At 37.7% G+C, this 13,868-nt stretch overlaps 1 protein-coding gene across 1 annotated transcript in view; it reads left to right on the top strand.

The window, feature by feature from the left end:
- GMDS (GDP-mannose 4,6-dehydratase) overlaps positions 1-13,868 on the top strand; it is a 409,845-nt gene that overhangs the window by 386,060 nt on the left and 9,917 nt on the right. The window lies entirely within an intron of this gene.

Genomic DNA, 13,868 nt, shown 5'->3' with positions numbered 1-13,868 from the left:
AAGCAACGCAGGAAAATAGTGACCAAGGTCAGCTTTGCTTCAGAGAGTTGTCAGCAGGTGACCCCCAAAATGGGACATGCTCACTGGGAAGATGAGCAATGTAAGGTGAGCAATGATCTAACATATTGCCTTTTCTTCAGGACATGACATAGTTTTGAACATACAGGTGGGAATTAAAGCTACAGAAATCAAAGTCATTTCTTCACCATCTTCCATCTGCTAATAATTTCTGTCTGAAAATAGGTTTCTTTAAAGGTACGGAGTTTCTTTTTTTCCAGTTAGTATTCAAATGATGCAATGACAGGAGACACCCTAGGGTGTTACCAGACTTTGAGAGGTGACTTCAAGGCCAGCAACACTCCCTGCATGCAACACTATCTTGCAGTATTGTCTCATGCCATTGTTCTTTGTTGCTTAAATATTTGGAGAGGTCTGTCATGCTTTGTTATTGCATTTCAGCCTTTTGGAGAGCATGTAAGACAAATCTCTAGTGGAATAGTTCAGCACTTGACAGTGACTTGAAAATTCTTCACCCGAGTTTTCTCCAGACCAAAGCATTTAGCAGGACATACCAAATGCTTCTCACACTTCTAGTAATTTGTTCAATGGTAACCCCAATTATATACAATTTATTCTGATTCATTTTTGCTTCAGACTACCTTTAAGGAAGAATTACAAGACTAAATTCATGAAATAAGATCCTAATTGTTAGACCAGTATAAACCACCAGGAGCCCTGTAAAAGGCAGAACTGCCAAAAATTAAAATCAGGTTTCTATGGTTTTTGCATAGGGGAAGCTGTTCAAGTTTGGTTCCCATTAGTTATTTAGCACTTCCAGTATTTTTGTTGCTTCTGTTGCTGCATTCAACTAATTGCCAGGAACTTAAGGAATTTTTTTCTATGGAGACAAATGCTGTATTATTTTTTCCAAGCACTGTTAAAGCAGCAGGAGTTACTTGTATGCAATGTTATAATAGTATTTGTAGTAATATGATATGCATTTATTACTCAGTTAAAATTATGTCCATGGCCAAGCTGTGTCAAAATGATACTGTGATTCTTCAATGGCCAATAGAAAAGGAATCATATGCTCCAATGTGTGCAAGCATTGTTCCCCATACACACACTCACCCACTCATAGGTCCATACTTATTAATTACTTATGACTTATTAAATGCTGCCTTCTCTTTGTCTGCCAGTGATGAAGAGCAGAAATGCCTCCAGTATGTTAGTGTCCATTTCTCATCTCCATTTACAGGTGTTTGTAAGCATTACCCATCATAATGCACAAATACAGAAATAGTTTCTGTAACAGAGATGTGTCAAGTATCTCATTCAGCTTTTCACTGCTGTGCAAACATCTGTGCTAAAATTTAAACTTGCTTGTATAAAATACAAAGAGAAAAGAGCATTCTCTTAAAAGAGGACTGAAATCTCTGAGATCTGGCATAAGAATGGACTTTAAAGCTCAGAGCAACCCCTGAGTCATGCAGCAGATGGATCCAGTTAACCTCAGTTAAAACATGAAGAGAACATTGGGCTGGTTTGGCAGAGAGATACTGTGGTAGGGATGGAAAGGGGGCCTTCAAGGAGAAAGTATGGTAGAAAACCCTAGTGCAGAATCTTGCAATACTGAAATGTATGTCTTCTTGTTGAAATTAACTATAATGAAAGACATATTCTGAATACTGTACTAAGAGGAGGGTGTAGGATGGACTCTCCCCAGCTGCAAGTTGTATCAGGTAACATCCTGATATTGAGGAAAAAAAACCAAAACAACAAATTTCTTTCCTTTCACTTGGGCTTCATAAGAGAGTATACAAACTTTAATAGTATGAACAATCAAAGACATAAGCAGATAAATGGAATTTAGCTTCTTAAAAGCATTGTAGAAAAACCATCAAAACTGAGTTTATTTGGCAAAAAGAATGTCTGTTTATAAAACAAAAGATACTGCCTTCCCACATGTAAGAACATTGCTTACATACTGTGGAGAAGTACTGGAATAAAAAAATTAATAATTGTATCGAAGAAAAAGAAAGGTGGCTCATTTTTTCTTCTTTTTTTCTGATAGCTTGCAGTAACAGAAGCATCTAAACTCATGTTTCCAGTCTATGTCTTTATTTTGTAGGTATAGGCCTGTGTTTCAGAGGTAGATTTCTCAATGAAATATGAACTTTTAAATAGAAATATTTCTTAACTTGAAATAGTGTAGGATGAAATAATAGTCCTCTTAGATAACTTGAAGATTGTAGAAATGCAGTAATAAAACTTGCATGCAGAAGACTTACCTTCTGTGGATATACGCAAAATATTCATTGTTTGTTTTAAACTCACAGTTTCTAGTTACACCCCTTAGCTTAAATACAGTAATTATAATTTAAAAAAAAAAGGTGAAGTAAGATATATTGCTTGCTGTCTCTTTTCCATTCTGTAATTCAGGCCCTACTTCATCCCCACCAGAGTATTTGTTTCCATCCTGTAAGTACTTTATTATGATCTAGGTGTTGTTGGGGCATTGTTTGCACACAACCAAGCATGTGTTAAATCTCCTTTCAAAATCTTAATGGCACATAAGCGTCTTTAGTACCTTCAATGAGAACATCTGCTTCGCAACAGAGAGACATCCCAATTATTTTCTAAGTGCAGTCCCTATTCCTGCCCGTTTTGTCCTCATGGATGTAAACCATAACACTCTTCTCCATCTCCTAATCTTTGTTTCTCTTCATCCATGCTGTTCCCCAATATCTGTAGGGTAATATGACAAGGTAAAAAGATAGCATCAGTCCCTTCATCTCTGTTTCCAGCTACCCAGCACATGTAGCTCAGTGATTTAGCAGACACAAAGGCACAGTTGGCTTTGTGGACAGGTATCTTCCACTTAGAGACCCCTTAGGATCCAGCTGTATCTCTATGGGAACTATTGAAAAAGAAAAATGCATTTGTGTAACTGGACAAAACACAGTGGGAGTTTGGTGCTCAGTTCATGGTATATCCAGCTTGGATTCCCCATCAGCTGGGGCAGAAATACAATATTAGATGCAGATTAAACAGTTCTCTGCTGCTGCTTCAAAGAAGGGTAAGGTTTTGCATGAAGATCTGATCAGACTACCAAAAGTGCAGTGGAACAGGCCTGGACTGTATAATGAGACACTTTAGTGGTCTGTACTCATGGTCCATTAAGAAGGTGAAAGCTTGATAAGGTATGTTGAGCTGGCAAAAATGTGTTCCTTTACCACCCCCCTACCCCAGGCTGGTACACTCACAATTTTCTGAAACAATTGTTGTTTACATGAAAGCTTTCCATGTTTGGTCTTTCTCTAAACCCAAATTTCATTGTCAGGTTTTAGCAGAAGCCCTGCTGTTGCTGCTTGGGTGGGCACATGTAGGGAAGAAGGATCTTTTTAAAACATCTGAATTTTATCATGCAGTCAGAAAAAAAAATTACTGAAGTCTGGTACTTGGAATGAATGAAAGTGTTTGCTAATACCAAGCACAGCTGAGCTTTTGCAGGGCAGTACGAAATTTATATTGCTTTAACCCATTTGGTTAAGGTCAAGAATGAAGTGACTCAATGTCCTGGCTGGTTACAGACATGCTGTTCCTCCATGCAGAATTGATTTGAATATTGAGCTATGGTTCAGTGTTGTTGATTTCAACATGTGGTGGATCAACCTCACAATTTAAGAGCAACCTCAATTTTCCAGAGAACTTACAAGCCCTCCTGGCAGAATTGTGTAAGACCAGAGTGCTAGTTTGTTTTGGTTTGTTTAATGGGGTTGTAACCTTGCCAAGCAAAGAGGTAGACTGTACATCAGTAAGGACAACTTTTTTTCCAACTTTTGTGCTCTGCTGAGATCACAACAGTCTCCAAGAGCAGATCTCCATGTTTTTTGTAAAAATTGGTTTTGGTAACATGTCTCTTTGGGGTGTTGACTTACAAGTTTGCATTTCCACTGCATACTTATAGATAAATAAAGAATTTTATTTGAGGCTTGCTCTGCAACCTTAGAAAAATAGTTTCCCATTTTTTTCTACCTCTTTCTAAGAATTTGAAATTATCTGACATCAAGTGCTGTGTAAAGATGAGAAATTACTGGTGTTGTTACAGAAATATGGATGTGATTATTACAAATACTGGCTTTATTACTGTCGTTACTGTTATTGAATTAGTAGTTGTGGAAAAGATCTATAATGTCAGAACAAACAGATAACTGAAGGGAATAGTTTGACTAAAAAGGAGGAGAAAGGTGTTAGACAATTAAGAGTCCTCTTTATGGTGCAGTCCAAGAAGAATATTCAATACAGCTGTATTGATATAATAAAGTGATCTTCCTGGTAACAAAATTGGAGGTATTCCTGCTATCATTCCTCCTTATTCTTATTAACTACTGCCACATAAGTAGCAAAACAGAAATTCACTGACTCAGTTTGTACCCAAAGCGAACATCAGCATCCTTCTTGAAAACATTCCAGATGTAACCAGGATCATAAAACAAAACAGAAAGCTGATGGGTTTACTGTGATGAATGTTACAATCAAGTAGTTATCTGATGGATCATCTGCTTTTTATGATCCATGATGAGAAATATAGCTGTCATGTGAGGAATAGATTTCTCATCATAAAACTTACCTCTGTAATTTCAGCACCTGAATAAGTGCTGCCTCAGGTGCTGATTGTGCTAGTAAACACTGTCTGAAGAGTGATTTCCCCATCTGTTTCTCCTCCTTCCAACTAAATGCGCCGTTTGGCAACAAGTGTGTTTCTGCCGTTCCCTTTGCTTTGGCAGCTGCTGCTATTAAAGATCTCCTATGAGGAGGTTCCTGTTGGATTGCTGCTGATGCAGGAGTTCACCTGGGGAAAGAAAAGCCTCATATGTAGGTCAGTATTTCTGTAGATAGCTAGTGAAGCAATCTCTCATAAGAATGGTAACGCTCTTGTGGTGCAGATTGCCTCAAGTCACTGCTGCCACTGGAAGGGGCTGAATTCCCATATGTCAACTCAGGTTTCCAGCATAATGGCTGAGAGAAAGGCTTCTAGTTTATGTAGGTTTTGTATCTCTGCATTATTAGGCACTTAACTTGGCATTTGGGTTAGATGTCTAAAATTAGAGCTCTCGAACCTCTTGTGCCATAGTTATGTATGTAATTTTCTCAATGGAAGAAAACAAGATTCACATTGAGGACAGATCAAAACATACAGAAAGTTGCAATGATTTCACCACCATCCATAAGACTTCTGGTATAAATCACATGGATGTTAAAAGTGAGGAAACCTCTTCATCTAATGTGATGATTGAACCACAGGAACAAGTTTTCCTCTCAGATTTGTGTTATGGACCCCCTGTGTTAGGAAGAGGTTATGTGTTCCAGAGTGCTGACAGACACTATTACATACTGTGCTTTATTCACCCCTGGCCTCCAATAGCCCTTTGCACCTCTGAATCCCTCTGCCTTTGGCACTTTTGCTGGTGAGACTCCCAGCTGGGGGTGTGGTTTAGCTAAAATGGGTGCTTTTCACCAGAAGAATAAATTATTCCTATACTACTGTCTGAAAAGGGTGGATCTGGAGCCAATTTAGTGAGCATAAGTTACAATTGACTTTGGAAGTAATAACTTATGCTTTGAGCTTCCTTAGATGTATAGCCAAGGAGCTGTCTGGCTGCATGTGTTTTTACACATCTTTCAGCTAAATTAGAAATCCAAGTGCAAAACCTAATTTGTGGAGATATCGTGGAGATTTTTGACCTTCCCAGAAATACTTTGAAGCCACAAACCAGTCAGAGGGTCTCCTGGTTTCATCTACCTCTTTTTCTCCTGGTTTTGTCACATACGGCACATTGCTAAATAGTAAATAGAGTTTATTATATCTTAATTAATGAATCTGAGTATAATTTGCCCCAGTCCTGGCAAGCAAACTCTTCTGGAAAGCTGTTTAGTGAAAGCAGCCAACTTAACTGAACACCATCTCCAGAGATGTGACCAAAGATTGAAGTACATTCATATATGTCAAAGGTAGAAAAGCCTTTGGAAAGCAGAAGATGGAGATTGCACCGAGCTGAGAAATAGGAGGACAAGGGGTGGAGCCCTTAAGGAGATGGGGAGGAAGGTAATGGTGAAAAAGGAAAAAAGTATAGTAAAAAAACATCAAACAGAAGATAAAAATAACCATGAATTGGAAATAACTGAGAATGTGCAATGACACTTGATCCAAGGAGAAACCAAGCTGGGGATGCATCCTGTGTTATCTGTTGATGCTGAGAAAAAAGAACTTAAACCAAACCCTGAAGTCAAGGAGATAATCTATTGTTGAGTTTAGTGGTCTTTACATTAAGTTAGTGGGAAAAGGGTTAAATCAAGCTGACATATAAAGAGCGAGAATACTGGCAGATGGGGACAGTGCATTTCTTCCTACTGTCAAATTTGTGAGTTTAGCCTGGTGGGCTGCTACCAGCAGTGATGATGAACATTACGAAGTTTGTCTGTATTTAGCCCTCTCAGTCACTTCTTGGCCAGGCTCCTGATGATTTCACTGGGAACTTGCATGAGAACATGCAAGTCCCTCCTCCCCAGAAATGGCAATTCCTCCCCAAAAATATTCTGTTAGCTTGAGCAGGTGTTTTGAATTGCTGACATACTTCTAGTACACTACTTAGCACCTCTGATGAGGTCAGTTAAACAATTTCAGTCTTGAATATAGAAAGTAAAGCACTGAGGGTTTGTGGGAAGAAGAGCTTTATTTCAGAGGTGCAGAAATTTGTATAAAAATACGTTGACTTGAGGCACACACGTGAGCAAAATCACCCAGTGAGAACAAGAACCATTTCTAAATGTTCTTTTAATTGTAAATTTGAATGTGTTAAACGTTATGTATGTTGTTATACTTATTTTCTTATGCAGACAGGCACGAGTCCTCCCTACATTGTACTTCATGTAATTCATACCCATGCAAAACACAGACAAAGTAGGAGTAAATCGAGTTGGTTGCACCTCTTAGTTAAATACGTGAATAACTATTCTGGATGTAAAGCAGTGGAAAACAGTGCTGCTCTTACCTAACATTTGCATGTCTGCTATCATGAAGGATCACACATTTCACACAGTTCCTACACAATAAGAATTGCAGACGACAAATGTCCCGTTACTCGTGTAGCTGGTCATTTTTGTGTGCAATTATGAGAATTGCATGCTCAGTTCCAGTAACCATGTGCCCAAAAATAGGCTGCAACAACCTCCTTAGGGTTGTTAATAACATGGTTCAAAGTCTCAATCTTTATTGTTTTGTTGTTTTATGCTAGTTTTGTAAGAGAACTGAGCTAGGAATTTGTTTGGTTGTTGACTATTTGAGCAAAAGGAGGCATATATCTGCATGTACTGCTGGGGCTGCAAGAGGGCAGGACTTCTGCATTGACCTGCACATGGTTTAAATATTGAACTTGGTATAATGAGCTGATGGGCCAGAAGAGAAATACTGCACCAGGTGTCCCGGTGTAGTGTGTAGTTTAAATAAGGAAAAAGCAGCTTCTGAAATTTTGCTTTTAAAATATATACATCTCAAACTATCAGTGTCATAGTGAGGCATAAGTCTTTGCCATAAGCGATTCAGAGTCAGGCTGCAGTAGTTCAGGAATACTTAATTGGCATTTCCCTTTTTTGCATATCACTGTTCTCATCAGTTCTAATACATTTTTTTTTCCCACCTCTACAAACTTCTTTGCCTTAAAGGAGTCATGAAGGAAATAATTAAAAAGTACACAGAGGAAAACTGTCTGAGCAGAAGGGGCAGAATTCCAAGGTGCTGTAGGGAGGTGCCCCAAACACTCTTTTGGATGATTATTAATTTTTTCTTACTATTATTTTATGATGCTGTTTATGTTTAATTACTCATGTTTTCCTAACCTGTGTGACAAGCATAATTTGAAGAGCAATAGTAATGATTAAGCTGTGGAAGTGCCAGCTGCTGCCTACGTGCTCAAGCAAGCATAGAGCAGGCAGTGTCAGAAGACAGCACTGTCTCTTGATTAGATCTGAACTTCTTTTTTTTCATGTTGATGAAAATGATCCTGACTGTTATTATTTAAATATGAACTATGCCAAAAGATGCTATGAAAAGTCAGAGCTCTCTCAGTTCAGTGCATGTATGGAATAGTAAGTTCATGGGAGTTTACTGCTGTATATGCTGTTAAAATGTATCCTGATTTAGTTTTAAAAGATACAATTGGTCTGTTTGGGACTTTTTAATGTAAACTGCCAGTCAGCCCATCTAGGTTTATTAATATAATTTTTTTAATATTAGTGAACAATTTCAGTCTTTATATTTTCAAATGAAACTTCAAGACCACAGAAATTAGCAGTTCTGCCATATACTGTGTGATAGTGTGTTGTGAAGCTCATTTAGAAGATGTAGTATTCTTTTTATGTGGCTTTTTCTCATTGCTAAGCTTTCAGTTGTTTCATGAGTCACTTGGGTGCTACTGAAGTGAGGTATTGTGGGTAGCAGGTGATTGTACATCATCAGAATGTAAAGTCCTTTGATACTTTTCTATTAGCAAGTGTAGAGATTATTATTTTGTGGATACCTCAGCAAAACTTTAGAAAGTGTGGAGCATCTTTTGTGATAAGCTTGAGTGCCTTTTTTTTAATGCATGGGATAATGCACTTTTAAAAGATTTTGATGAAGTCTGAGGTCCTCTGGAGTGAAGATAAAATCATGGGGAAAAGGAAACATTCTCCTGTAGACTCCAGCATCAATGCAGTGCAGGGTCCTTTCTTGCAATTGACACAGTAAATCCTTATCTGAACAACAGGGAAGTGAAATAAATTGCTGTTGTTTGTGTTGCCAGCCTTTGCAGTCCCATGATTAATACTGTATTATCCTTTTTTTGTTTCATTTTCATGAAGCAGAAAGGGGTTGCACACATTTCAACTTTTTGACATGTTAATTTTTTGCTCTGGCCTCTTACATGTAGAAAAAAATCTCTGTAAAGATCAAATTAAATCTTTAAAGCACAAAATGCAACTTAATAAACTCATGAATTCTGTTATTCTCAAGTCAATCACAGGATCCTTTAGGTGAAAAGTTGAGAAAACAATAATAGTTTTTTAATATTGCTAGGATGAGTGTTTGATTTTTCTGTGAAGCTATAAAAGAAAGTCTAAGGGCAGAAAAAGAAGTGGAACTTTAGAAAAATGAGAAATGCAAGTTAGATAAGTCACCTCCTGCATCGAGGTGCTATATACCACTCATCCTTGGAGCAGTTTGCTGCTGGTGGGCTGCTCACTACAAATGAATTATAAGGACTCACTCAGATCAAAATGTGCCAGGTGCACTGTGATGTGAATGCTTTGGCTGTTTTATCTGTAGCAAGTTATACATCAGAGGGAAGTGATGAGATACAACCTGGATTCTCTTCTTGCCCTTCCCTCTCATTCCAAGGTGTTGGTCAAGTCCCTAAATGATCCTGCCTCCTAGCTTTGTAAAATGGTGTTGACAGTGCTTTCTTCCCACTGTAATGTCATTACGGTTGCTTAATTATATAAAATCTGTATTTTCTCTGGTGGTCCTTCATTGCCTTTGTAGTGCTGCTGTGAAGCAGTTCTGTTTTGACTAAGTGGTATTACATCTAGTTGAAGTCTTGCTCAGGTTACAAGTGGAATGAAGCTGCCAAGATATTTATCTAGCTTTATTCAGCTGCTTTTTCGATTCTCAGTAGATATATGTAAGTTCTGTAATTCGTGGCTTTATATGTTCATATGTATTGCCATTACATTGGAGTACATCAAAGGTAAACCAAGCAATAAGGTTTTGTTGGTGACCTACACTGGAAAAAAGATGTGAACTGTAGATGAATTCTAACAGTATATTCCATGAGGTGATATTTGACTTTGATAAATTTTCAGAGAAAGGGCTGCCATTTCTGTGTTTGTGCAATGTATAATGGGACCCTTACCTGGCATCTCTGCCCTGCCAAAACGTGAATGAAAAATAGGATTACTTGTCTGAGGAACAGCTCTGTCTTTCATATTGAAACTTGGCAATAAATGATTCCTGTGTGAGTGGTCTCAAGAGACCCTTTCCGTGTAAAGGAAAGAAGTGATTGATGAGGCATCTCGTATTTTAAACATTATACAGGTGAAAGCATTGGAGTATTCTGAGCCCATACCTACTGCTTTGTATGCCTGAATAGTTTGCTTGCTTTTTAATTGTGGAACTAAAGAAGTTTTGGTAAGTAGGGCAGGACCATTAGAAAATGCTAACTGTTTTCCTTTTTCATATTTTACTGCTGCAGGGTGAAATAATGAAGAATTCCTTTCTTGTTTAATTGAAAGTATTTAAGAGAAGAAGGTCATTGAGAGGACAGATTTCAAGAAGTGCCATTTGCATTTGGTGATGCTTTGGAAAGAAACAGAGCATACTATCCATGCTTTTAAAGTATATATGGTGAATGCACTGCCAAATCTGTGGAATTCTATAGGGAGCTACTGTGAATAGTAATAGCATCAATGAATCTGCTTTTTACTCCTACTGAAACTGGCACTGTGAGCTTTAGGAGATCTTATTGCTTTTTTAAAACTTATTTCAACATAGTTTCAGCTCTGTCAGCAAATCTCTGCTGTGTTACCAGTAATATGAATTGTCTTCCAGAACCCTGCAATATTCTACACAAAATCCTGAGTGAAAAAGAAGCTGGCACTGCTATGTGATGGAGTACCACTGGAAAAGAAAAAGGAACAAATCTATGAGGATTCATAGAGAATACCTAGGGGGGGAAAAACAGAAAAAATATTCAAGTGAAAAGAACATTGTAGTAGAAATGAGAACAAAATCTCAGTGTCCTGTGACATATTTTAAAGATGAAGGAGAGATGGGAAAGTAAGGCCATATTTAAGATTATTTAATATATTTGTGAGCAGGACATTGATGCTTGACAGAGAAATGGGACAAGCTTGAACGAATGAGAGGGATTGGGAGACACATCAAATTAGGAAAGAAAAATATCTCTCAATGAAAAGAGATAAATGAGATTTTACAGGAAAATAAATTTGCCAAAACATAGGAAAGATTTATAAAACAAGGAAAGTGAGAAAAATTAAATACCAAGGTAAGGGAAGGATGGAAGAATTAAAAATACTTACCTTTAAAAAGAAATAAAATATTTGTATTCATTTTATTGATTTCTTGGAAGATTTTGTGGTGGGCTATGCTCTGAGAGAAAGTGAAGGATGTAATAGGAAAAACTATGATTTTTTTTTTCCAGGCTTTCCTGTGCAGGAAATGTAATAGGAAGTTATTTTTAATAACCAAGATCAGAGAACATGCAGCAACAAACTACCAAGAATGGTGTGGAAAATCCGGTTATTTTTCTAGTCAAACCAGAAGAACTTGTGGCCATTGACCAGCAGGAGCCTAAGGGTCAGATTATTGAGCAGTGAACTGGAAGGCTGTTGAATCTGTGTCTTTTGATGCACACCCACAAACTTACATTACAGACAAAAAGAAATCTTGAACGCCATGTAGCTGATATTTGTAGCCATTCACGAATTGCTTTGTGATCTGTTCCATCTACCTAATCAACACAAACAGCAGACTTGTTTGATTTCATTTGCAAATGTGAAACCAATTGATTTTATGGCAATATACCTCTTGCTCAGCGGTATTTTTCCATGAAGACAGTCAGGTTACACTGGTCACCAAAAACTGATGAGCCAGAACAGTGAGAGCCTTGGATAGACAGATGGGGCTTTTGCAGAGTGTTTTGGAGTTTGTCAGGGGAATGCACTCGTCAGTTCAGTGTAGCTGATGCTGAGTGTGCAGGGAGGAGTTTATCCTTTCAAAAGCCACAACAGTCTGTGGCAATACTCAGCGCACATCCCTGACACACTTATGAGATGAGGAAGTGGGGAGCACAATGCCTTTATTTGCAGTAATAGCACATGTTTCATCTGTGAAGGAGATATTCAGCTGTTTACCTTGTCTGGACTTACCTGAGAACAGTCTTTTATCTTAGCAGACTTGGTTGAACACACATGCAGAATAGAAATATGTTTGTTTATGGGCAGGAAATGCATAAGCTTTTTAATGGAAAAGTGTGAATTCGAAGCATTAAATATGACCTGCTTTGTTGTATGCCAGTACCTGCAAAGGGTTATTCTTTGTAGTGTCCTACTTGGACTGAAGCACTAAAGCTTTCATCAAAGCAAATCTGATTATTTTGCACATGGTTTTCCTGAAAGGATGTTATGATTTTCTAGATGTTTGGTGGCTGGTGATAAATTAGGCTTTTATGATGTCATGTGAAAGGCCACTGCTTGGACTTCCTTCTCTATCAAGTGCGCTGGAGAATACATTTGGGACATTCTCAGCATCAGAAAGTAACCCACCTTGTTTTATTTTAACCCTTCTGTGGACTCTTGGTTGTTTTGTAACTGTGTTCAGGCAACGATAGCTTTACTTTTGCAGACAGGAATCCTATGGCATTATGTCCTAAAGTTTCTTCCATATGGGAACTTGAAAATTATTTTTTTTCTTGGGTGACAAGACATCAGTTCTTGAGCTCCTTTTAAGCCTTTCACAGCTTAAATTCTCTCCAGATATTTTGCCTTGAAAAGGGATTTCAAATCAGATGGGGATTTTATTGAGAAATTGGAATGCAGTGAGGGATGGAGGATAAGGTGATGCATCTCATAAATTAGGTTGGGTTTATGACCATGTAGAGGGAGGCTGCTTCTAAAAAAACAGCCAGAAGTAAAAGACAGTGTGTGACTTTGTCCAGAGAAGTGGCAGCTCCCTCCTTCATCCCCCATATTGCAGGGAGGGAGTATTTTACAACTGCTATTCAAACAATGAGAAATGACTAAACATCCTGCAAGCTAATTTTTATGTACTAGTTAATCCATAGTGGGAAGGAAGACAGAAGAGAGAAATATCCATCTCCTCTGTGTCCTTTTACCCCCAGTCTTACCACAAGCTTCAAAGGTTCATATATCAATATAGCAAGGTAAAGTAGGGAGTATCATCTCTCCCGCCCAACTTCAGTCACAAGCAAGCATTTAGAGCAGTGAGTTGAGCACTGAACACAGGGCAAAGACAGCAAATGCTGTTACAAATGGGTTAGAATTTTTAAATCACATGCCCTTGAGATGAAAAATTACAAGTAAATTAGTACTTTTATTAGGCCAAATATAACACTCTTCCAAAAAAAAATTGCTGCTAAAAATTGCTGCTAAAAAATATCATGTTTTTTTTCAGAAATGTGAATATCCATGGGGTAGCAGAATCACCACAATGTATCCTATACAAGAAAAAGAATTAATTCTATGAAGAAGTGATATTCTGCATTCATAGATCTGCTTTCATTAAATTTCTGCTTAATGCTCTAAAAGTAGGTAGATAAATATCTATAGAGAAAATACAAAATCACTGTCCTAGTGTTTAGTGCTTTGTTGCTTATCATTTGATATTTGACCATTGATGACAACTGAATTTGTTTCAAATTCCAATGTAAGTTGTTGTAAGTGGAGTATTTTGTAGTGGAGAAAGAGAAGAAACTAGGTAGGTTTGCAGCATGGATTGCTGCATTATCAGTTTTCCTACTCAGCTTGACATGTCAGTCAGTGAAGACAGGTAACCCTCAGGTCCATACTCCATCTCCAGTGACAAATACATTTGTTACTGCACAATAAAGCCAGCTGCAATCAAACAACTTCACAAAGTGATTTTCTGATCTTTGCAGAAAATGTGAAGAGTAGGAACTGATGAGAAAACTATTTAGAGTGGATTAAATTAAACAAGTGAGAATTACATGTAATAGTTTAAAGGTACTGTGCCTTTACCTAAATAATGCATAATGTGGGTGGCAATAAAACCA

Source organism: Pithys albifrons, chromosome 4 (genome assembly GCF_047495875.1).
Source record: "Pithys albifrons albifrons isolate INPA30051 chromosome 4, PitAlb_v1, whole genome shotgun sequence".
In the NCBI taxonomy this organism is placed as follows: domain Eukaryota; kingdom Metazoa; phylum Chordata; class Aves; order Passeriformes; family Thamnophilidae; genus Pithys; species Pithys albifrons.
Note: the sequence above shows the minus strand (reverse complement) of the source record. Positions and strands in the feature narration are given on the sequence as shown.